We start from the raw sequence: 25737 nt of genomic DNA, 5'->3' as shown, positions 1-25737 counted from the left end.
TTTCTATCATAAGGCAAGATAAGACCTCATGGTCTCCTCCTAACAAGGGACACAGAGCATTGTCCATAAAAAGATCCAGGGGTTACCTTAAGGCTTCAAACATGCCCACAGCAGCCAAACACCTGGTAGAAGTGTCTCCTGGCAGCCAGGCAACTTAGGGACAAGTTGTGGCTCATGAGCTTCTTGAGACTTCTGCCAGCAGGAAGGCGGGGGGTTGGGGGACAGAGAAAGGGTGAGTCAGGAGGCCTCATTAAAGAAGGTGAGAGGACCAAAGATTGTTTTATCTCATGTAACAATTGTTCATTCATTCATTCATTAATTTAAAAGCTTAGGGGCCTAAAAGAGTTAAAGCTAGAAAAGGGAACTCGGGGAAAACAAAATTTTTGCTACAGATAGATGCTAAGACCGGAAAAGGGGAAGTGGCTTGACGGACGCCTGCCTGACAGACATCGGGACGCAGAGTCGCACACGGAGGCGCAGTAGGGGTTGGAGCCCAGGGACTGCGTACCTCTGGCCTCCGAAGAGCATGCCATTTCCTCAAACTGTTCCCGCGAGAGTCCTCATCCCCAGGCTGGTACAGAGGGGCAACGCTGTTGAAAAGGAAGCCGGAGACCCGCATGTCCACCATCACCATCAGCACGCTGTACGCAAAATCGCAGGACAGCAGCCTGTTCAGGGACCACGGGCGCAGGCCTGTCAGACTCCCCCGTTTCACAGTCCGAGGCCCAGAGCAATGACGGCGTTCACCCGCACACTCGCCAGCCTGCATGGCTGCGTCTGGACCAGCTCCCCGGGCTCTGCTAACAGCAGTTAAACTGAACACGGGCCAGCGCAGCCCCACTGCCGTCTACCACCTTGACAGTGACCCATACATTTTTGTCTCTGAGCTTCGATACTCTTTCAGAAAGGAGTGCTTTGGATATTTTCTGAACTGAGCATCTGCAGAAACTGGATTAGTCTTCCCTTTAAGGCAATAATTGATGTTTCTGACTCTTAATGCCCAAAGAATCTGAAATCGGGCAAAAGGATAACCCAGGATATTCACATCACTGCAAAATGTGTTATTGAGTTCACTGAAATACACTAATTCTCTGGGGTAAAATTATAACTTTACTGTTTGGTTACTTCTAAGAATCTCAAAAATAACCAATACACCAACATTTTCAATGAGCTTTCTGCGTGGAGACTTTTGATGTTTTCTTTGGGGGTGGGGGGAAGGATGGATTCACATCAAAGTTCATTAGCCCTTTTTCTGTTTCATTTTACTATGAGAACTTCATGTCCATAAGATACTACAGTCTCAAAACGTATCTAAAAATAAAATTTTCTCTATTCCAGCAGCAATTCACTCTGCTATTTGAGATAACAGTATATCTCTGTCTTGAAATCTAGAAATTATGCATGAAAATCACGTGTTTTCTCACAGTGAAGTGTGAGCATTGCTAGAAAAATCTTTCAAAGAACATCCAAAAAGAATGTAAGAAGCCGAAAGCTAAGTTGTAATACTAGACCTAGAAAATAACCACTAACCTTCTATTTACCATCATAGTTTATATATGATTTGGTAATAGTAAATTGTAACATATGAATGATTTTTCATTTAAGAAGCTAAATATCCTTAAAGTCTTATTAATTTTCACTGTACCCCAGTTTGCCCCTCCATCCCAGACAATCTGGGTGGGTGGTCCGTCTATCAAGGTCCACCTACCTTGTCTGGTCCCTGCGGGCTGCCTTCACAGAATCCCACAGGCTGGGTGGCTTACAAACATCAGAAACTTATCGCTCACAGTTCTGGAGGCTGGGAAGTCCAAGATCAAGGCGCCAGCACGCTGCATTCCAGGGAGGCCTGCTTCCTGGCCCCTACGTGATGGAAAGGGTTAGGGAACTCTGTGGGGGGCGGAGGGGGGCACTTGGGCTGGGGCGGCTCTGCTGTACAAGCATAAATCCCGTTCATGCCTAAGCACCAACCCCAGGCCTCACCTCCTAAAACCATCGCTATTGGGGGTTCGAATTTCAACATGGGAACAGGTGTTGGAAACGGGGCTTTCAGACCCCAACATCTGCTTTCACTAAGAGAGAGACATAGGTACTACAGGTTGAACAGTTTTCCTTTCTTTACAGGTGGTCTTAAATAAATTACTTTATATAGACTATATATAGATGGAGATTTTTAACAGTTTAGATTGTTTCAAATAATACAGCATAATGCCATTACTTTGTGATAAAAATAGCATAGTTCCCAAAATACCTTTATGGACATTAGCAATAGGGTAGCATAGTCACATTATACCAATTCAGTCTCTCACAATAAAAAACGGATACTAAATAGCAGCATCTTCTGAGTAGGTGGCGATTATCGGTGGGCCCGACAAAGCCATACCATCAGGACTCGCCTCTCGATTCTCTCCCACATGTGCTCTGGGCTTGGCCGTGTGGCTTGATCTGGCCAATGGAACATCAACAAGAATGACATGAGCAGAGGTTTAATGAACACGAACACACTGAGGCTCGTCCTTCTGGAATGCACCCTCTGGGAAGCTAGCTGTGATGTGAGTCCATTTACTGGAGACTAGCATGACGTCTGAAGGTCTAAGCCGGCCTCATAGAGAGGCCACGTGAAGAAATACCGGGGAACGCAGCCAACAGCCGCACTGAAGCCCCAGACTTGACGCCGGTCAAGCCGCTCTGGCCGGGGCACAGCCAGTCCAGCCAACCCCGCTGAGGGCCCAGACACCACGGGGCAGAGATAAGCCAGCCTCAGGGATCTCAATCCAAAAATCTGACCTACACGACTATGAACAAATAAAATGTGTTTTTTGTTTCAGCCGGTACGTTTGGGGGTCATTTTTCATGTGGCAATGGGTGAGCAAAACAAAGTATTTAAAATATGAGAGTCCATTACTTGCCCGGGGACAATGGCTGATGGAAGGCTAGTCCGTGAGCACCCCGCTAAACCTCCAACCAGGGTTTTAGTTGGGGAGGGCGGGTGAGTGGTGCAACTCCAGCCCGGAGAACAGAGACACCCCCGCTCCTCCCCAGAGCAGGCTGGGACGCCCAGGTAAATTCTTCTCCTTCCTGTCTTGGAGTTTCGATTCCTCTTGACTCTTGTCTGTAAGTTCCTCATTCCAGAGACGTTAATGACTTCTCTATAAATATTTATGACTGCAGTATCACACAGATCAAGAGTTTCACTGAAAGGCGATCTGTCTGAATGAAGGAGATAAGCAAGGCTCTCCCTTCACCAGGAACTGCGAGGCCTCCACAGACTGAGATGATCACAATCGGCTCCTAGCTCTCAGTTGCAACGTCTCTGTTTGTGAGTCATTAAGACTCGAATATTGTTCCTTCACTCCAGGTGCGCTTCCTCACAGTGGTGCACTTTAAAATTTATTTATTTTTAGAGAGAGGGGAAGGGAAGGAGAAAGAGTGGAAGAGAAACATCAGTGTGTGGTTGCCTCTCACATGCTCCCCACTGGGGACCTGGCCTGCAACCCAGGCATGTGCCCTGACTGGGAATCGAACCAGTCACCCTTTGTTTCACAGGCCCATGCTCAATCCACTGAGCCACACCAGCCAAGGCAACAGTGGTGCACTTGAAATGCTATCTATGCTCATACGTGGTCTTCAGTCCACAAACACTTTAAAGTTTTTGGTGTTTAGATAGCTGTCTACCCCCTAAGTGGTGTGCTGCTGGTCATTCGTGCACCGTGACAATGTCGGCGTCTCTGACACACTACACGTCAGAAGCCATTCCCACCTGCGTGACTCATCCTCCACTTCGTTTATTCTATTACAACACCTACATGTCGCCATCTTTCTAAAGAGGATTAGAGAGTTTCAGAAATATATTTGCAATTAGTCACACAAGGGGAAGCGGACGGTGTCTCTGGTGTGCTTCCAATCGGACGACCCAGCCACACTCAGTGTGTGAATGTGTGTGTGTGTGTGTGTGTGTGTGTGTGTGTGTGTTAGTCACACTGACACCGGGACTGTCCTGCTCCCCAAAACTGCTCTTTGAAATTCAAGTTAGCAGCCTTCTCCTAAAATTACAAGTCACCCAACAAAAACTACAAGTCGATGCACGCTAATTTTTTTTTAAGATTTTATTTATTTATCTTTAGAGGGGAAGGGAAGGAGAGAGGAAGAGAAACATCCATGTATGGTTGGCCTTCATGCGTCCCCTGCTGGGAACTGGCCTGCAGGGAACCGGCCTGAAACCCAAGCATGTGCCCTGACTGGGAATCGAACCACGATTGTCTGGTTCACAGGCCCGCGCTCAATCCACTGAGCTACACCAGCCAGGGCGATGCATGCTAATTTTTAAAGTATGCACATACCACGTAGCATCCATGCATGCAACATACACACATGCATGAGAGGAAATGTTCACAGCAACTGTTTTTTTACTAATACTTGCATTTCAAACCTCACCTATTTGTCACAATACAAATGTTAGCATTTAACATTGGCGCAAGGTACTACCATCTTCATTTTACAGTCGAGGAAACTGGGGCTCAAAGAGAGCAAATTAACTGACCTCTGATCATATATCTCTTAAAGAATTTGTACCCGAGGTACCTGCTCTTTCTACTGTGTCACACAGAGTCAAAAATGCTTGCTAAGGAGCTACATAGAACCTAGGCATAGGCAGAATGTCTTTTTAGTTGTTTATGCTGTTAGAGTTGTGCCCATTTTATCTCCTTCTGCCCACCTCCACCCAGCCCCCCACCCCAGGCAATCCCCTCACCGTTTACCCAGGTCCACAAGTCACATATGTATGTTCTTTGGCTCATCCCTTCCCTTTCTTTCACACAGTTCCCCCTTCCCTCCGACAGCTGTCAGTCTGTTCTATGTGTCCATGCCCCTCTTTCTATTTTGTTCCTAAGTTTTGCTCATTAGATTCCACATATAAATGAGATCATATGGCCTTTGTCTTTCACTGACTGGCTTATTTCAATTAGCATAATAGTCTCCAGGTCCAACCATGCTGTCGCAAAGGGTAGGAGCTCCTTCTTTCTTTCTGCTGCGTAGTATTCCACTGTGTAAATGCACCTCAGATTTTTGCCCGCTCCTCTACTGATGTATTGTAGGCTGTTTCCAGATCTTGGCTACCGTAAATAACGCTGCTGTGAACACGGGGTTGCACGTCGTCTTTTGAATTGGTGTTTTGGGATTCTTAGGCTATATTCCCAGAAGTTGAATTGCTGGGCCAAAAGTTCCAGTTTTTAATTTTTTGAGGAAACTCCATGCTGTCTTCCACAGTGGCCGCCCAGCCCGCATTCCCATCAACAGTGCACAAGGGTTCTCTTTCCTCCACATCCTCACCAGCACCTGTCGTTTGTTGATTTATCAATGACAGCCATCCTGACAGGTGTGAGGTGTTATCTCACTGTGGTTTTAATTTGCATCTCTCTGATGATTAGTGACATTGAGCATTTTTTACATGTCTATGGGCCATCCATATGTCCTCTTTGGAAAAGAGTCTATTCAGGTCCTTTGCCCATTTTTAATTGGATTGTTTGTATTCCTGGTGTTGAATTCTGTAAGTTCTTTATGTATTTTGGAAAATAAGCCCTTATTAGATGTATCATTAGCAAATATGTCCTCCCATAGACTGGGCTCCCTTTTCATTTTGATGATGTTTCTTTTCTGTGCAGAAGCTTTTTAATTTGACGAAGTCCCATTTGTTTATTTTTTCCTTTGTTTCCCTTGCCCTGGGAGATATATCAGCAAAAATATTGTTCCAGAAGGTTCCTGAGATTTTACTACCTATGTTTCCTTCTAGGATTTTTATGGTTTTGTGACTTACATTTAAGTCCTTATTCATTTTGAGTTTATTCTAGTGTGTGGTGTAATTTGGCGGTTTAGTTTCATTTTTGCGCATGAACCAGCCCCGTCTTCCCAACACCATTTATTGAAGACTGTCCACTTGTAAACCCTTGCCTCCTTTGTCAAATATTAATTGACCAGAAAGGCGTGGGTCTATTTCTGGGCTCTCTGTCCTGTTCCAGGTAACAGGTCTTGATGAGCTCTCGCTAATGGGTTTTCTCTTAAGGTGAGAGTCTAGGGATGAGAAATCTGAATATGCATGAGACCAGAATGCACACAGGGGTCAGAGATGCACGCTCAGGTCCTGGGAGACACGGGCTTTTTAATTTATAAAAGACCCATCACCCAAACCCAAAGGCACCTTCTTGTTATCCAAACTCGAGCATTCGATTCAATGCTCCAGGCACAGAAGTAGTCTCTTGAACAGCCATTCCTGCCATAGCCTGACACTCTGTCAGCTACCACCAGAGGAGAGCTGGCAAGTTCCACAACCCAAGGACCTCACCCCTTCATCTGTCCGGTTAGACCTTGTACTCATGCCTAGTTCCTATCAAAATTCTCTCTCCCCATAGCTTTAGAGAACAAGAAAGGAAGAAAAGAACAAAGGATGGTAATGATGGATGGGCCATAGTTACACAAAGTGTTCGAGGGTCATCAGTCAGAAACGTATTATCTGGAGTCTCATCACAAAAACAGATTGTGCGGCTTTCTGTTCACTATTTCCAACACTCGAGGAAGCAGTAGACTGAGGTCAACATTTAATCCCATTTTATACACATATCAGCACTTCTTAATACTTAATGTGAAGAGCTTCTTAAAAATGCACGTTCTGGCTTTCTAGTAGGTGTGGCTTGGAGTCTCAGGACTCAGCATTTCTAACATGAGCCCAGCGGATGCTGAAACTGCTGTTCCATAGGCCACACTGAGCGGCAAGATCATAGATGAGTTCGATCCACCGGCTCGTGTGTGATACGTATCCCCCCTACGTTAAGAGTCTTATCTAAAAGCTGGTCTCCGTAGATTTTAATGTAGATTGAACTGGATGAACAATACACAGGAAGGCAGCATCATTAGAATCCCCTTAACATCATCTTGCTCAAAGCAGGGAAGCTTGCAGGAACATGGAGTGAGTGAAACCTTAAAAGAAGGTGTTTCTTGGTTCTTGGTCAAGAACAGAAAACAGAATGAAGTCTGGAAGCTAAGGAGATTGACCACCCTGTCCCAAATGGTCCCTGGCCTCAATGCACAAGTACGAGCCATGGAAAGGTCCCCGCTGCCAGGCTCACTGGGGAGGAGGAAAGATGCCCACCCAGCGTTATCTGTCGTGCTGGGTAACACAACACTGCAAAGCCCGCCACTGTTCGGATACAAGCGCTCACTTCCGATTCTTTCTAAATTCTCGTCAACGCCCATTTCTTTATTCAGTGAGCTGAACAATGGCTGAAGTTTTAAGAAAAAGAACAATAATTCTGTGAAATTATATCCTATTCCACACTAAGCTAAACCAGCTCAGACCAGCTGCTTTCATTACTGTTACTGACATTCTTCTTTCTTTTCAAGAAGTTCACGTGTGAATTGGAATTAAGGAGCGGCCAGGGAGTATTTAAGCCCCTAACAGGTGTCTATTATGGAGCCAGTCACTATTAGGAAGGCAAAACAAGGAAGTTCATGAAGTCAGAACTTCAGAGAAGGAAATTAAGTATACAAAACAGTCCTTTTGCCCAACTGCAGTTCCTGTCACCCATAATCATGGCAGGTAATCATAATAATTAGTACCTTGGCTGGTGTTACGACAAGGAAATTGATTTGGGCTAAGAGACAAAAAGAAAGCATGTCTTTCTTGGCAGTAAAGTGCCTCCACCTTCCCGAAATTTTCTCCCACACCCAACGAAAACTTCAAAAAGCCCTCATAGCCCTCTCGCCCAGTTCCCCCAAGTCAGCCCCTAAGAGCGGCCTCACGCCCTTCTCAGAGAGCAGGCGATCTCAGGGCCTCCCCCGGCGAGGCCCGGCTTGTTTTTCTGGAGGGCGGAGGTCATTACCTGAATGGCGGGTTCGCGCTGCAAGCCGCCTTAATGTGGGGTTTTGCAGACAGCACGCCCGGGTTGTCATTAGCGTCCTCTGAAAGTAACAATCAGCCGGCGGGTCGAAAAGGAGCATTCCGAGAAAACGCATTAGTTCAAGTGTTTGGGGAGCCCGTGGAAAATGTAAATTCATTTCTATCTGAGTTATGCGAAGAAAGATCTAACCCACACACTAGGATAATCACCTCAAAGTTTAGGAACTACACCTGCTCCCGTGCTGAGTTGGAGGAGGTTACACACCTAGGGGCTGGGAGCTCCGGGGAAGGAGGCGGCATCTTCGATCACTGCTGCCTGTGCAGAGGGCGGAGCCCCACTCATTGCAGGGGCCTGGGGATCCCACTGCTCACTCTGCCCCTTCTTCTTCCTTCTACAACGTCAAGTGCTCGGAAGGTTCTGGAAGAGGAGGCCTCTCTACAGGAAACAGACGTCTCCTGGCTTCCTCCTCTGCCCCCGCCTCCAGTGTGGCTGTGCCCACGGTCACAAGGAAGGGAGGTGACAGCACTCGCGTCTTCTCTCTTCCCCCTCAGTCACACCGTCTGTCCCTGGGCCGACCAGAGGTCAAAGTGAGCGGGACAGGGTTCGCTACCAGACCACGCCGAGGCTGCCTTTGAAAAGCAGATGTCCAGAGAAAGTCCCCTCCCCCACCACAGGAAGCAGAAGGAAGAAGTAAGACCCCAAGGACAAGCCCGGCCCCCTAACTACTTCTACAGCAGGCACAGAAAACCACAGCCTCCAGAAGGGCCCCTGCAGAGTCTGCAGGCAGCGGGCAGACGGAAGCTGGAAGCCTGCGCCTCTGGGCAAACCAGAGACCCATCTAGGAATCCAGACACGAGGTAGCTGAGTCAGACACCCGAAGTGGGGGAACACTGAAGAGTGGGGTCCAAGGCAGGTAGGTCAAGGTCGTGACACACAAATGTGTTCTTCCGGGATCCTCCCGGTAGAGGGAATCTGCTTCGCCCCGTTCCCACCTCCCGCAGTGTCAGGGAGAGAAAACAAAACTCTCTAAGTGGTCTCTGCTACACTTGAAGGATGCAGGTGCTCTCTGGAAGGTGCTTCTGTGCATGCGCAGGCCCCCTAGCAGGGGGGGGTTGGGGGCCTCTCGGGGACCCACTTCCTGCCAGCTTGGTTCGGCGGCCTCCAAGCGACCTCCGACCATTGTATGTTTATATAAAAGTGTCTCTATAAAAAGAAGAGCACCCTCAGTGCCGCTCCTCCACTCCAGCCAAATGTTCTTTGAAGGGAGGCAAAGGGGCATGCAACCCCTTGCTCTCAGAAGTGGAGAAGGGACGGGGAAGTTAAGAAAGATGAGGAGGAGCTAAAAACTGCAGGCAGCAAGGACGTTACCTCAGTTTCTACCAATCCCGCTCAAACCCAGAAGAAACAGAACCCGTTCACAGAAAAACTACCAAGGTGGGTGTGAGGTCAGGCGGCAGACAAAAAAGTTCAAGTTCCTGCCCTCCTCTGAGTGCTGGCTTCCTGGATGAGGCAGCTTGTCTACGTTTCTTTGCATGTTGGCATCTGTGCCTTCAAGGCCTCCAAGTATCTTGCGTATCTTTCAACAGATCAAAAGGCACAAAGAAAAATGTTCTTGGATCAACTCCTAGAAAAATCTGAAACCAGATTTTCCTGGGATATTTCAGGCCAGTCAGTGCCTGCTTCTTTATACGGCGGCCCCTTCTTTTCAAAATCTGGATTAAATGACATCATGCATGAAAAGATTAAAAGTTCACAATTCCGGCAACACTGGTTTCTGAATTGCTGTGTTATCTACTGAAAAACTCTCGTGGACTCTCATCGCCTGCTCCTCGGGCCACCGCCTCCCTTACAGGGAAAACAGGAAGCCCGAGCCTTCTGATCCGAGGGCAGTGGCTCGTCGGGGCTGTTGTGAGGGGCACCAGGCATCTACTCCAAGCAGGAGTGGAACCAGACGGGCATAAAGAGCGGGCGATTTTTCCTGTTAATTAGAAAAGAGTTTCAAAAAGAGAAAACAGTGTGAGTTTGTAAAGAATATAAAATAACAGCTACATGGAAGATATTAACTGGCCTTTCAATATCTTGAGATGTCTATAAGATAAGCCAACCTCCAATAAATTTCCATTAGGACACACACAGCCACCCCACTGGGTACAAGTTCCCTCTGGCTGCCTACTGGAGCCGGTAACATCAGCAGAGCTGAGTAGTGGTAACAGGGCCGCTCCGGCCCACAAAACCTGAAGTAGCTCCCATCAGGCCGTGTCAGAAGTTTGCCTCCGCAGCCTGGAGTGGGAGAAAACGAGTTGAAATCACAGCAGGAGGAGGAAGGCCCGTATCAACACCTCTGCCGGTGAAAGGGGACCAGCCACTGTGCCATCCCCGGAATGGAGAGGGTCTTTGACTCCTTGCCCACTACCAAACATGAACATGACTAATTTCACGAATGCTTGGATAGTTTAGAAATGGTAATAATTTAAAATATTAACATGTGCCCCAGCGGACCTGGTTCAGTCAATTGGGCATCTTCCCGGGAACTGAAAGGTCACCAGTTCAATTGCTGGTTGGGGCACATGCCTGGGTTGCAGGTTCGGTTCCCTGGGGCATGTACGGAAGGCAAACAGTGGTATTACTCTCGTTCACTGGCGTTTCTTGGGCTCTTTTCCCCTCCCTTCTCTCTAAAGTCAAAAGTAATATAAAACATTTAAAAGATTGAAAAGCATCTGCTTCTTCCCAGATAATTCATGCTTATATCCAAAAAACAAAAATAAAATAAAGAATATACTTTGCTTCTTACTTTTAATATTGTAGTCTCCCAAATGCTTTTCAAGATGTTGGCCACCTGTTGCTCATCAAGAAGTAATGCCCTCCTTTGCAAAAGGCCAACTCGCACAGAGTAGGAAGGATGGTAACAGAGACCCACAGACTTGGGCTTCTTTTTTCTATTAAATGTACTGGGGTGACAGTGGTTAATAAGAGTATGTAGGTTTCATGTGTCGATTTCTATGATAAATGATCTGTATATTGCACTGAGTGCCCACCACCCCAAGTGAAGGAGCCCTTATTACATACGAAGAGAACGTGCGCCCCCTGCTGCCCGAAATAGGCAACTTGAGCAACTTGAACTCAGTATTTTTTCTCATTGGGGCTCAGGTTGCGCCCCCTGCTGCCCAAAATAGGCAACTTGAGCAATTTGAACTCAAAATTTTTTCTCATTGGGGCTCAGGTTGGAGGAGAATCAACAGAGCCTTGTGAAGAAATAAAGGAGTATCAGACATTCGCACTTCATGCCCAAGGCATGGTAGCACCTTAGAACCTCAGCGTGTAGTTTATATAACGTGTGTGGCAGCAAAGAATGACCACCTAAGTGAAATCACCAGGTTTTCCCTTCTCTTCCTATGCCTGCCCACCTACTAAAAACAAAAATAAAACTACGTTCAATCTTCTACAACCACTAATGGAACACAAATTCCCTTACCAATGAACAAAGAATTCCTCATTTTAGAAAGAACTGACCAAAGGCTTTGTTTGAAATAGATCAAACCATGTGAGGGGGCCAACATTCCACTAATTTGACCCATAGGAACGGTAATTTTGTGTGGTTCTCCCTGAACACGATGAGCCCATCGACCACTGACAGGAGCCTGAAGGGGTGAAGCTGGAGGCGGGCTTCCCTTTCTGACCGAGGGACAGTGACTGGTGGCGGGGATACAGAAGTAAGCCTTCTGCTCTCGGGGTTTTGCCCAGGGCCTCTCTGAAGTCCTCTGACCAGTAAAAGTGGAGGCTGGGATTTTATTATTATTTTTTTTAATTTTATTTAATTATTTTTCAAGTAAGGTTTTCTGTCTATTTCTCCCATCGAGGCTGGGATTTTGAAGTATCTCCTTGCCATTAGGTAACTCTGTTCCATGTTTTTTTTTTTTTTTTAAAAAAACACATTTAAATGAGTTTTTTAAACACAAGGGAGATTCGGGAAAGAGGGTACTTTGTTTTCTTTTTGTCTTCACCCCGGACATGCTTATTGATTTTGGAGAGAGGGGCAGGGAGGAGACGGAGAGGAAGAGAAACGTCATTGTGAGAGAGGAGCATCGCCTCTCGGCTGCGCCCTGACCCCTGAACACGGACCACACCCACAGCCTAGGTGTGTGCCCTGGCTGGGGACCAGACCCGTGACCTTTCAGTTTATGGGTCAACGCTCCAACCGATTGAGCCACACCTGCTGGCAAGAGGAGATTTTAAAATCATGACCCCACCATCACCCCGGTCTCTGATGTTCCACAAAAGAGACACGTTTGCCGAGAAGCGCCCTCGAACCGTGCCTATGGGACCGTGATGGCCAACTGCGCTTGGAGCCCAGGTGACAGGGGCAGGGACCGGGCCAGACACAGGCCTTGTCAGGGGCCGCTTGCCAGAGGGCCGGGACCTCTGATTCGAAAGTGGGAGGATCGGGGAAGCAAAACATTGAAGACTCTGGATGCCATCAAATTAACACCTAGACTTGTACTGCATCTGACTTCTGCAACAAAACTGACCACAGCGGCCTAAGAAAAGCACTCCTGGGGGACCATTTCTCAGAAATGTCAGCTGCGCAGGGCACAAAAACCACAAGCGTTACCATAGGAAGACTTTGAAGGAAAATAACAAAGAAAGAAGAAGGGTAGGACAGCAACTCAGTCACACAAGAGTCGCAGAAAAACCCTGGCAGGACCTTGAAGGCAAATTCTAAAGAAGCTTACCTGAAGGGTCGAGTCAGGAGAAGGTATGGATGCCCACCCTCTGGTTGTAATAGTTTGACACATATCTTAAAACGTCCTTGATGATGTAAGGTCGCGGCCCCTAGATTAAAAATGCAACAAATCGTGGTTCCTGATTTAGCCGATTTGAAAACGCCAATGATGTCCTACAGGACACAAACACCAAACACAATGGAAGCCTGAACTGTGTACTTAACCTACGACGTCAGGTCCACCCCCACCCCTACCCCCCTGAGACGGGTGGGGGGGGGTCTTCGGGATGAGAGCCATTGAGTTGAGGGCTTCTCTAAAGTCTAATTACAATTCAGTATAATCTTGGGGGGGTTAAGTACAAATACAAGAAAAAAGGAACTCCTACAGCTAGGCAGCATCCAAGTATTCGTCGTCAGACCAAATCCAAGCATCCAGCAGAGGGAGCAAGAGGTAAACACATACTTTCTAAAAGTCAAAAAAATGGAATCTTAAGAATGTAGAACCCAATGATTGATTTTATCTTCCGCAGCATTATTTCCTGAAGAGTTCATGACCTTGGTCACAGTGACACCGTCAGCAAAAGCCTGCCTCTCTCTGCCTCCAGGTCCTCCGCTCTTTCCCAGGACGAAGCTGACAGGAGATGGTTTTTTATGTTCATTGCCCTACAGAAGCATGCATCAAATTCCTTATTTGGATTAAGAAATACAGCAAAGTACATTTTAACTGGTAGTAGACACCATAATAACCGGAAGGGATTTTGAGAAAAATACAAAGACATTTCTTTCTCTTTAAAACGGATCACCTGGACTCCTCCTTCATTCACCACCTGGACTCCTCCTTCATTCAACGGCCGTTCACTTGCTCGCTGACTCACTCAGAGGAAGTACCACCTGGGCGCTCACTACGGGAGACCCCGAGCCCTACCTTCCTTAAACGAGAGCCCCCTGGGGCCCTGTACAGAACTTTAGGTCGCGTCAGCCCCTTCTTCTGACAGCCCGTTTCCTGTGACACACCATTTCAGGTGCCCCGTGACTGCAGGCGCCCCACTCCGACGCCTGTGTTTTGGGGCAGAGCAGACGGAATGTTTCCAGACAAGCCACTGCGCCTTACACACTTACTCACTTGGCAAACCATTGTTGACAAAGGCCTGGTGCTCAAACTCCGAGGTTCAGAAACTTGGTTTTATCGGCCCAGTCAAGGCTGACTGGGAGCTGAGGAAATGGAACCATATAAACCCCATTAACCAGAGACCCCTATTCATTTACAACGAGAGACCCCTGTGGGTGGCGCTCTAGCATCATCCCGTGTGCCTTTGTGCCTACAAACTCAACTGGGTGTCAAAAACTTTCTGGTAGCCACGGAATAAAGACAAAGGCTGGGAAGAGCTTGAAAGGCATTTTTAGAGGGACGAGGAAGCTCCGAGTGACAATATTGTGCGATGAGAATGCTACGTCTGCCAGGTGGCATCTCCTGCGCAGTATTCACGTCGCCTGTTCCAGCCTCCACCCACCCCCCTCCCCCCACTTCCACCAGGTGCCTCCATATCGCTGCCTGCAAACCTAAGCCAGCCTCTCTGCCTGGACTGTGACCCTCCCAGGGAGAACGGGCTTACTCACAGCCGTGCCTAGAGAACACTAGGCCCTCAGACTTCCCAACAGTCAGATGGGCGGATGAAAGGATGGGTGGACTGGGCGGGTGCGTGAACGAAGGCAACTCCAGGTCCTAAGCGCCTCGCTCTGAATCATTATCCATGTGTTCTTTCGCTTTTATTTTGAGTTTTTTGCATTCAAAACTGTGTGTGGATGATACCACTGATTCTACTCTACCCTCTCAAATAATTGTGAAGAAAAATATGCATTCGAAAAAAAGTGTGTCCTCTGTTCTCTTCCTGTAAAATCAGTATTTACACTGTGTGGTCTGTGTGTCTCTTTCTAAAGACGGCGGAGATTAGCACCGGCGTTGCCCGGAGCGGAAGCAGACTCCCCGGAGGACGATGCCATCTGCTCACTGCCCCACCCACGCTCACACTTGGGACCTTTGCACCTGGAAGGTTCCCTACCCCAGATTTCCACACTGCTCCCCGCCCCCGCCGCTGCCCCCCCCCCCCGCAACTTCCTGTTATCATTCAGCTATCACAGCGAGGCCAGTCCTGGTCACTCTGCACATACAAGTGCTCCCTCCCCGGGCCCCTTCATTTGTCTCCACTGGGTGGCCCACCCTCTGACAGGCTCCCTTCCCCCCCCCCCACTCTGGTCTGAATGCCACGAGGGAAGAGACTTTGGTGTTTTTTGCCCCCGACCGCATCCCCAGTGCCTACAAAGGGCCTAACACATGCTTACAATACTTAGACTTGTGAATGAATAAGTACGGAACGAATGGAATGCCGAACATCCGACGAGGCTCATACTGAGTAACAGCAGGGCCTGTCTCCCCGCTCCTGAACCTCCCTCCCCAAAATCCGTTAATTATTTCTTCATTTATGGCTTTCCCATAGCTCTCCCGGAGGCCACAGGCCCTGAGTGGACGCACCTATGAATGGGTTCGCTTTCCTGCCACCGCCGCCTCAACCAAGTTCACCAGATGCTGAACACGGGGTCGCAACGCCCCTCACACTGTCATATGCACACAGAACACCGGAGGATCTTTGAAAACCCAGATTCTTACGCAGCTGCCTGAGGTGGGGCCCAAGAGCTGCATGTCCAGCCAGTTCCCATGTGATGTCAATCCTTCTGGTCCACGGACCAGACTTTGAGACTAAGGCATCACACAATGTTCCAACTAGATTGGCATTAAAATTAAATAATTTTCTTAGGTCTCCGAGTTTTGAGTTGGCTCAAAGCATTTGATTTGGGGGTCTCAGTACTAAAACTAGCAATATTCAAACTTTTGACAAAACAGAAGCAAGTTAACTTTTTAACTTTCACCCGCATGGAACTTCCGACGTGAACGGGCCCAGCGGACTACTTGCTGCGGCCGGATGTGTCCAACTCTTCCCACGGTGCAGACAATGAACCTGGTGGAGGTGGGGGGCGGGGCTATTCATACTCGCTGACTTGCTCTTTGCCCCGTGGTGGGTGGTGCGTGGTTGCTTAGTGACCACACTCAGCCTTATTCGACATCTGGCTTGAGAACACCATTATTGAGGTCAAAGCCCCTCTCTCGCACGGCCTGGGTTATCTCCCTTTTATTTCTTAGGCTGTAAAAAGATGGGGGTGATAGGAGAGTGAAAAAGAGCATTTGCTCCTCCCAGAGCCTACCTAACCCCCGGACTCTCTTATAGCTGCAGATAAACATCGCTCTCAGGGCGGGCAGCAGCCAGCTGGGTAATTTGCAAGGCCCTGGGCAAAATGAAAGGGCAGAACCTCTCGTTCAGAATTATTAAGAACTTCAACACTGTGACAACAAAGCCTTAAACCGAGTGCTCAGCCCTTCTCAGGTCATTGTGCATGACACAAGCCGAGGGAGAGACTCCGAGGAAGAGAAATCCGCGAATGAGGAAACTAACCAGACCCCTCACTCTTTACCCACCTTTCTCCCTCTCCAGATGTACGTCAGAAAAGAATAGTGACGATGAGAATAGGGGTGTCATTTGATACATCGATGATGTAAACAAATATACCCCTCTCATCTTTCACCTGCCTTTCTTTTGTTCTTTGCCAAAATATCTTGACTTTCTGATTAAGAAAAACCTAACTGGACACCGCCGAGTCCAACCAACATGAAACTGAACTCTGCCTTTGCTCTGATTACGAGGAAATGGTCCACCTGGTCCCTGATAAGAAACCAGACAGGAGGACCGGGTGTGCAATCCCAGATAACAAGCCCTCGGACAGCAAATCTCAACCATTCGCCAGGGACCTTGTTAGCACGCAGATTCCAGTTCAGGAGGTGGGTGTGGGGCCCAGGGGACACTCACCCTGAGACTGAGGACCACCCTTCCCATTGAGGCGGCCGCTAACCTCACGAACCTGTGGAGCACTTGAAATGCAGCTTGTCCACGCTCTGTGAGGGGGAAATACACCCTGCCTTGCCAAGACGGTCCAGAAATGAAATAAAGATGAAATAGCTCCATAATTTTATATTGATTTTATGTTGTGGACACACTGGCTGGAGCAACATATATTATTAAATGTGTATGTATGAACACATAAAATGCTGGGTTTCATTATTAACATGGGCATATCAGAGTAGCACAGGGGCAAATAGGCTTAGAAGCAGGAGTGGAAGAATAATTCAACATCGGTTAACCATGAACTGTTTTACGGGAAGGCACAAATATTGAAATGATGTTTGAAACACGGACTTAGTTTTTGAGTCACTTTCAGGTTTGAAGTCCCTTTATTTCCTAGTGACTTTATTCTTTCCTCGTCGAAAGAACTGGTTCGTCCCGAAAGGAAGATTGTATGATGGCTTCCACCTCGGGGATTATCACCTGTGTGTGTACCTTGGTACAATTTTAAAATAACAAAGCTTTCAAATAATATGCAAACTACTTACTAAGTCCATTTTAACAGAATAGTAAGAAGGACAAAGTCCTTAAAAGATTTCTTGTAGTTCTACCAGAACTGATTTTACTCAAGTTGTTACACAAAAAAAGTTGGATGAAACTCCCAAAATACTAAGACGCAAAATGACAGAGACGCTGTAATCGTACTCATGGAGACAGCGCATCTAAGGTCACGGTTTTAACACGAGAGGGTCACAGGCCAGCAAACGGGCTCCCACTTTTACTCTGCGACTAACTGATCCTTGCTTCCAGGGCCCATTCTGCTGCAGGTTTTCCACTTTGACAATGCTGAGGCGCCGTGTCGGGGCGATCTGGGGGGCTGAGGGGGCCTGAGTTAGAGAACCAGAACTCCGGCCAAATGTCAAATGTCATACCTAATACCTATTAGGTTCAGTAAACACACTGGTGACTGAACATACAGCACGGTCAAAGCCACCAGGTAAACCTGTCACAAAGCCTCAGACGACTGAGGAACCACACGCACGCCGCAGCAGAAGACGAAATGAATTCTTGGGACAGATCAAATCGCCTGGAACCATCGTGGGTCAACAGTAATGTCGGTTCCTCACAACCAATGTATTGCTCCTTAGTTACACCGGCTTCCCAACCCGTGGTCCTCCTGACAGCTCGTTTCACAGAGTGCATTTATTCTGAGAGTCTGCAGCCTCCCCACTCTGTCAAGATAAGGCTTGCCCAAGAAATCCTGTTATATTTTGCTCTGGGCAGCAATTATTAACTATCCCTCAACATGTGTGTCAGCACATAGGAAACTGCCCCAGGCTTTCCCTGCCTTTCCACTGCTTAAAAAGGCAGAAAACACCATACAAAGAGGCCCTTGTGGGACATGAGGCGTCAGAAATACTAGGTGTGCTATGACAGTCAAAGAGCAGCAATTCATTCTTGAAAAGTGTCAATAAACCAAGTGTCCACTGACACCTGGTAAGTCCCCAGAAAGGTGGGAAGCCCTGTTGTAAGGTCAGGAAACATCACAGAAACATTTGGCACAGAAAATGTAAAACTGCAAAAAGCTATACGATCCTCAATAGTTATTGCCCCCTGTTCCGATGATAGCGGTTCTCCGCCTTCACTTTTCTCAATCGGGTTAAACGGGGCTTCTCGCTGTAGGGCTGTTTGCTCCTGACCCTCTGATGCCCAAGCAGGACTATTTGAGGATTTACTGTCTCATGTGCCAGCACCCCAACTCCACAGAGTCCCAGCGCCTGCAGACTGACTTCAGGCACCCAATCCTTTATCTTCAGGATCCCTTGGGTCTCGGAGTCCCGCTCTCACACCCCCCACTCCTTATCCACACACGTGAAAATTAAAACTAAAATCCGGGTCGGTATTTCCTCTCCTAGACCACACCCTCCTTGCGAGCCGTATCTGGCCACCCTTTTTGTTGAATGCAAACACTCAACAAATACTTGTTGAAGAATAAATGATTTGACTCACCTGCCTAGTTATTTTTCTACTTTTAAAAGCTAGATGTTAAAACTTCATTTCATGCTTTGCCAACTGCCTGGTTCAGAAGGTGCTAATATTTTTAGGCATTTTTACTGAAATTTGTTTACAAGTACTTCTTCCAAAATCTGACATTAGGAAAAGCTTATTCTCTCCCAATCTCTCCCCCTTGTTCTTTCTCTCTCTCTCTCTCTCTCTCTCTCTCTCTCTCTCTCTCTCTCTCTCTCAAGCATCTAGAGGTTCTCTTTTAATCAATATTCTGTTTTGTATGGTTCTTTTAACTTAAATGTGTGCACATTAAAAAGTAACGACATAACACCCAACCGAGCTGAAACGTGAGCCCATCTGCCGTTCGCGTTCTGAATGGCTAATTAATAATTCATCTCTTCACCTGGTCTGGAGCATCTGCACACACTGGGCCTCGCTCTAGGAGCCCGTGATCACGGCCCCTCCTAGAGCACCTGTTTCAATGTTGTGCTGTGAGGAGCAAATAAAGGACAAAGTTGAAGGAGCAAGTCTCTAGCCCCAGGGTGGAAACTAGAATGTGTGGTGCACAGGCCTTATATTAGCCTTGTAAGCAGCAATTTCATTGGTGAAAGTGTTATTTACACATCAGGGTTGTGTCTGTAAGACAGCTTACGTGGGTTGGGCAAATTCACTTGAAATCAAGGTAGAGAGCAAACATCACATTGATTAAATTCAACTTTCTGTATTTGTATTGTCACTATAGGCAAATCACCCAGCCTACGAACACCTCAGCTTTCTTGCCTATAAAGTGAGAAGGCGTGATTTTCAAGGTCTCTACCAGGTGTGAGAGCCTATGGTTCTTTGCCTTTAAAAGTAAGCGCCATGAAAAAAAAAAAAACCTACAGTGAGTAACTGCAACTTGCACTGTTTTCAAAACACTAAATTTGGGTTGTTCAAATATCACAAAAGTACGTCTAAAACGGAATCACTGATAACTTCTTCCCTTAAATTATAATCCAAAACGTTCAGTGCTAATCATCTATTATCATTTAGTTAACTAAATCTAGTGAAGATTTTCTGGGTCTTTAACAAATTGCACTTGAGCAGCAAAACACACAACATTCTTAGGCTGTCGCGCCGTGGCGGGTGCAGCCGCAACCTGGAGGAGGAGAAAACCTCTACCTCTCCCAGGCGCTTGTGGTCTGTCCATGCAAAGGCCTGACTCTGGAGTTCGGAAAGACCCCAAGTAAACCAGAGCACACAAGGTAACTTAAGTACGAGGGACAAGGCCACAACTAACACAGCCGCAGGCAGCCTCTCCTACATTTTATTACACACCTGGAGCCCAGTTCTCTCCAGACCAGAAGAGTCACTAGTCACAAACAGGCCGTTTACACTGGATCTCAGAATGCAGGCACCGCAAATTCGGCACGCCCACGAACAGCATGCCTGTGCCCCTTTGCGCCAACCCTGGCCCCCGGCCCTCTCCTGGTCCTGCCTCAGGGCTCCCCAGCCCCATGCGTCATAAAGGGCACCACCATCGCTGCCCAGTGACCCACGTCAGTGCTCCAGGACTCATCCTTATCTCATCCTGCAGGGGAATCAGGGCCAAAAGGCAGGCACAGGCCATACCGAGAGAGAGAGAGAAGTGTGCGGGAGAGAGGAACAGGGTGACGGAGTGTCCCGGATGGCCCGAGCCTGCGCTGGCTTGAACACTGAATGTCTCACACCCCAGAAAGCCTTTCAGTCTCAAGCAAACCAAGATAATTGGTCATCGTGGAAAGGAGAAAATTTGGGAGAACAGGGATGGCCTTGTGGAAGAAATGACACCCAGAAGAAGAAAAGGGGACAGCATGTGCGAAGGCTCAGGATGGAGGGACATCAGTGTAGGGGCGGAGGCATTGAGGGAGGGAAGGGAACTCTGGAAAGGCGGGTGGGGGCTGGGTCTCGGAGGACCATGCATTGGACTTGACCGCTGAGTGTCACAGGTTTCTCGGAGCTCAGATAGTCAGATCTGCCTTTGCAGGCAGGTGTGTTGAGAGTGGACCCTAACATTCACGAACTGCCAATGGCTTGAAGCAGGAGCCGAGCGGTCAATGATTTCTTAGCTGTGATTTTTAAGGACAGGAGCTAGACTTTGTCTTGGGGACAAATGTTCCCTGTGTTTTGGGAAGAATTTGGTTGGGCACTCTTAGTCCACTTGATATGAAAGAAGTCCACACTCGTTGTCCTTGGTACAACCTCAAACTTTTCTGAAATGATCCAGGACCACCTGCGGGGAAGAGGAGGCCCACGCAGGAGGTGCCAGGCTCCCCAGTGAGAGACCTCGGACGTTCAGTTCAACTGCGTCAATAATCTGATTTCAGTACTCACGTCCAGAACTGGAAGAACATATTCACCCCATCAGCCAAAATGGTATCCTGGCACTGAGCCGCAGTCTACAGTGACCTACGTTATTATCTTTATAAATCCTGTGGTGGGTACAGATATAGTGTATTGATACTTTTGTTGAATATGGTAATGTATAGGCAATAAAAACATTCGAATGTGGACAATTTGCATTGCCCTATTTTGGGTTTTTCCACTTGTTTAATATATCAAGAGCCTCAAAAACTGGAAGTGACCCAGACGCCCCTCGGACCCTGAGAGGACTTGCAAAGGGCTGCGCCTCCAGCTACAGGAGGGCCTGGTGACCTCTGCTGGCCTCCACCGTGCTGTCTTCCTTGTACCCCTAGTCACACGCAACTTAGTCTTGTCTGGTTTTACACTTTATTTTTTATTATAGTTTACTGGTTATGCCATTACAGTTGTCCTGATTTCTCCCCCTTTGCCCCCCTCCACCCAGCACCCCCCACTCCCTCAGGCCATCCCCCCCTTGTCCATGTCCATGGGTCACGCGTGTAAGTTCTGTGGCTGCTCCATTTCCTATGCCGTAATTTATACCCCGTGGGTATTCTGTTACAACCTATTTGCACTTCTTCATCCCCTCACCTCTCACCCGGTTCTCCCACAGCCCCCCCATCCCTTTATCTTTAACCTTTGGGTTTTAATTATGATGTGACTGGGGATGGGAGGGGGCTTCTGTGCTTCCTGGACTTGCATGTCTATTTCCTTCACCAAATTAGAAAGTTTCCTTTCCTTATTTTTTTTTTCAAATAGATTTCCAATTTCTTGCTCTTTCTCTTCTCCTTCTGGGACCCCTTTGAAACAAATGTGGGATTGCTTAAAGTTGTCCTACAGGCTGCTTACACTATCCTTGTTTTTTCTGGATTCTCTTTTCTTCTTGTTGTTCTGATTGGTTGTTTTCTGCTTCCTTGTGTTCCAAATCATTGATTTGATTCTCAGCTTCATCCACTGTACTGTTGTTTTTCCTGTAAATTACTCTTTATTTCAGTTAGTGTATCCTTTGTTTCTGACTGGATCTTTTTAAGCTGCTGAGGTCCTCGCCAAGTTCCTTGAGCAGCCTTACAACCAGTGTTTTGAATTCTGCATCTGATAGATTGTGTACCTCCATTTTTTTTAGTTCTTTATCTGGAGTTTTGACCTGTCCTTTCATGTGGGCCTTTTTTTTTTTTTTTGCAGCCTCCCTGTGTTTGTTTCTATGTATCAGTAAAGCTGCTTTGACTTCATGCCTTGGTTGTGTGGCCTAAGGCAGTGGAGTCCTGTAGGGCCCAGTGACACAGCCTCCCCCGTTACCTAAGCTTGGTGCTTGAGGTACACCCTTCACGTGGGCTGAGTATACACTCTTCTTGCAGTTGAGCCTTACCTGCTGTTGGGAGATCAATAGGAGGGATTTCTACCCAGGCCAGTCAGCTGCAAGGATTGGCTTTGACCACTTACTACTGATCTCCATCCTCTATGGTGGATCAGCTGTGCAGGGACAGGGTGGTGGTGCTCTGTTGAGGTCTGTAGCTATCCACTGAGCACACTGGCCCTGGGGTTTCTCGGGCGGTATAGGTCAAGGTCAGCCCCCACCTGTGTTTTGCCCAGGCCACCCTGCCAGAGTTATAAAGCAATCTGAGATGGCAGCTACTTGTGCTGGACTCGGAGATTTCTAGGCGAAGCCAAGCTGTGAATCTTGGCTGCTAGTTTCGGGCCTGGTGCTTGCTGAGGCCAGCTGCTGCTTGTTTGAGAGGATTTAGGAAGTTGTGAAGCATGAGCCATTCCTGTGGAAAAGCAGTTTGAGTGGGCCCATAAGTTGGGTGGGCCAGAGTCTCTGCGGATCTCCAAGGCAGGTCAAACTGTTGGCCAGATTGATGGAATCTTTAATACTGCACCAGTCTGCTGGCTCTGTGGGAGTAAGGACCAGAAAACAGACAATGGCTCTGCCTGCCTTGATGACAAGCAGCTCAGCCTCCCTCTGCACACCACTGGTGCCCCTCAAGCCGCCTGCCTGGCTCTGGATCCCCGAGGGAGTGAGTCCGAGTAGGTGAGTCCGTGTGTGGGTTCTTTAAGAGGAACTGCTTAGGGCTCCAGCAGTTTCTTCCACCAACTCAATCCCTGCTGGGGGGAGGAACCTGTTTCCGAGCTCTCTGTGCTGATCCGCTGGTTCGTTCTCAGATCAGTGTAGGAACCATTACTCGTCACATGAAGAGCAAAACTATGAAATCAGAAACTGTCATGAGCACTCGTAGCCCGTCAATGTCTAAAGTTAATCCGTATCTTCACCCCTTTCCTGAATAGCCAAGGACCCCAGAACAGCAGAACCATCCATCCCTGTCCAGCCTCATCTACTGTAACCCTATGTGGTTTGTCCTTCACAACACATGTTATTTTGTAACCCGTATTTGCTCAGATCTGGCACATATCTAGCCCTTTGTTCATCGCCCTTCTTTCATCTCAGGTCCATCTGAGATCATCTTCCTTCTGTTCAAAATCCACTTGTTGACAGAATGCATTTGGTGAAAGTCTGCTGATAGCGGACTCAGTTTGTTAGCCTGCAGATGTCTTCATTTTACCCCCAGGCTTCAAAGATAATGGCACTGAGTAGAAAAATCCGGGATGGCCGTTGTTTTCTCGGCCCGCTGAAGATGCCGTTCCACGTCCGGTGTCCACTGCTGCTCCTGAGGAGTCGGTCACTGCAGTCACCACCCCTTTGTCGTTGGCTTAGTTCCCTCTCTGCATGCTGGTAAGATCTTTATTATTTGGTTTCCTGCCCTGATGTATATAGATGTGCTCTGTTTTCACTCATTTTGCTTGGCATTCATGAGGTTCCCTTAATCTGAGAACGTGTTTCTTTAAACAGTTCTGGAAATTTTCACTTCTTGCCCTGTTGAATGTTTTCTTTTCCCATTCCCCCCTTGTCTCCTTCTGGGCTCTGACTGGCAATATTTAGACCTCCTCACTCTTCACATCTCTTGAGTCCTCTTCGCCACATGGCTGCATTCTGGATGGCAGCGTCAGAGCTGTCTTCTTGTCCAGCAATTCTCCCGTTAGCCTTGCTTACTGCAGTGTTGGACTCACCCGCTGAACTGTTCACTTTATCTACATTATTCATGTCCTCTGGGTTATTTTCAGGTCTTCTTGGTAAGTTTTATACTGCTCTTGTACTTGCTCCAATTTTCAAGTGTGTCTTTTATTTACTAAAATAAACTCTCCTTCTGATTATTCCACAGCTAACGTCTTTGTCGATCCAATCCTACTGTTTGTTGGTGGGCTCATACTCCATACAACTTTAACTGTACAGCTTCTTTGAGCCTCAGCTGAAGTCACATTATTTCAGAGGGGACATGGCTTTCCTCCTGCCAGCCGGCTGAGGGCATCACCGATCAGACAGCATGTTAAACCAAGTCTCCGTTCAGGTGTCCAGACCACACACAGACGTGGGTAAGCACAGACGAGAACCGTGTCGGCTAGCCGTGGCTACAGATTCTCGGGGAAGATTTATTTTTCTTCTGCACAAAGCACCAAGGTTGAGACAGAAAATTGGTCTTACTGTACCCTTCTGCGTGGTGGCTTTATTTATTATGTGCCCTTATTCTGAAGGCATAGTTCTTCGGGATACTAGGTTTACTCGGATAGTTCCTGTTAATATTCCCACTTCAGGCAGGCCCTAGAACGGGGGTGTCAAACTCCTTTTCACCGCGGGCTATATCAGCCTCATGGTTGGTTGCCTTCAAAGGGTCCAAATAATTTTAGGACCGTGTAAATGTAACTATTCCTTAACTGTGAAGGAGCTGAAATGACGTTCAACCCTTTGAAGGCAACTGCAAGGCTAATGTGTCCCCAGTGAAAATGAGTTTGACACTCTGCCCTAGACTCCAACTCTTATCTCCTGTGCCCTTACGGATACCATAAAGGAAGCTCAGTATCTCCACAGCTGAGCAGAAACCCACAGGGAGCAAGACAGCTTTTCTCACCTTTCTCCTAAGGCTCATGTTTTCATTTCCTCTTTGATCACTGAAGAATGTCTTCTTTCATAATAGGTCTGCAACAGGTTTGAAAAAAATAGATAAATACATACATAGATATAGAGACACATAGAGGAAGAAAGGGAGGGAGGGAGAGAGGGAAAAATGGAGGGAAGGGAGGAAAATAGGTAACGTACTTTAGTTGCTTCCATTAGGACCATTCGAGATAGAGGCCCTGGGGACACCCAGGCCGCCATACTCCACGTCCTTAAACTCCGGGGTTGCAACTCTTCACTTTCCCGATACGACTGTCAGAAACAGCAGTCAATGGGCACAGAGAACTTCCCCACAAACGCTTCTTCTTTCCTTGAAGTTGGGCATCGGCAGTTTTATTCATTCACTCACTTGCTATTCATATGGTAAGTGGATTTCAAGAGCCTACTATGTTTGAGCCACTATGAGACAAGAAAACTATCAACTCATTGTAGTAGGGCAGAATTATCAAAGAAGTACAAATCAAAACTCGAATATGTCAGATAAACTGTATAAAATACAATAATGTAAGTTTACTGTATCAGGACCCTAAAATGTTCTAATATAGAAATTTTCAAACACAGGCTAGAGCAGTTAGTATCATCCCCACGCACCCATTTCCCAGCTTCGACAAACAGTCATGGCCAAGCTTCCTGCATCTGTACTTCTACCCTCCTTATCTCTCCCTCCCATATTATTTTGAAGCTAATCAAAAGCATCCTATTTTTTCATTTGTAACTATTTCCCTAAGTACACCAGTTTTTAAAGCACAGAGGCCATGATATTTTCTGATTTTGTGTTAAGTCAGGTAT

The 25737-nt window shown here is 47.4% G+C and overlaps 1 long non-coding RNA gene across 3 annotated transcripts; it reads right to left on the bottom strand.

Annotated features, from left to right (window-relative positions):
• Window positions 1–8778: 8778 nt before the first annotated feature.
• On the bottom strand, window positions 8779–25238 carry LOC119037527 (uncharacterized). 3 transcript variants are annotated; one of them, XR_008390851.1, is made up of 4 exons: window positions 25090–25238; window positions 24902–24969; window positions 12617–12716; window positions 8779–9864 (listed from the first exon to the last, which is right to left on the bottom strand). It is a non-coding gene; the product is annotated as an uncharacterized LOC119037527 (long non-coding RNA). The 3 variants fall into 3 exon arrangements; XR_008390850.1 differs by lacking the exons at window positions 24902–24969; window positions 25090–25238 and adding exons at window positions 13730–13818; window positions 14224–14342; XR_005080216.2 differs by lacking the exons at window positions 24902–24969; window positions 25090–25238 and adding an exon at window positions 14224–14342.
• Window positions 25239–25737: the final 499 nt, after the last annotated feature.

Source organism: Artibeus jamaicensis, unplaced genomic scaffold (assembly GCF_021234435.1).
Source record: "Artibeus jamaicensis isolate MK-2021 breed Jamaican fruit bat unplaced genomic scaffold, CSHL_Jam_final contig_2259, whole genome shotgun sequence".
In the NCBI taxonomy this organism is placed as follows: Eukaryota; Metazoa; Chordata; class Mammalia; order Chiroptera; family Phyllostomidae; genus Artibeus; species Artibeus jamaicensis.
The sequence above is the reverse complement of the archived record's forward strand: the minus strand, read 5'-3'. Positions and strand labels throughout refer to the sequence as shown.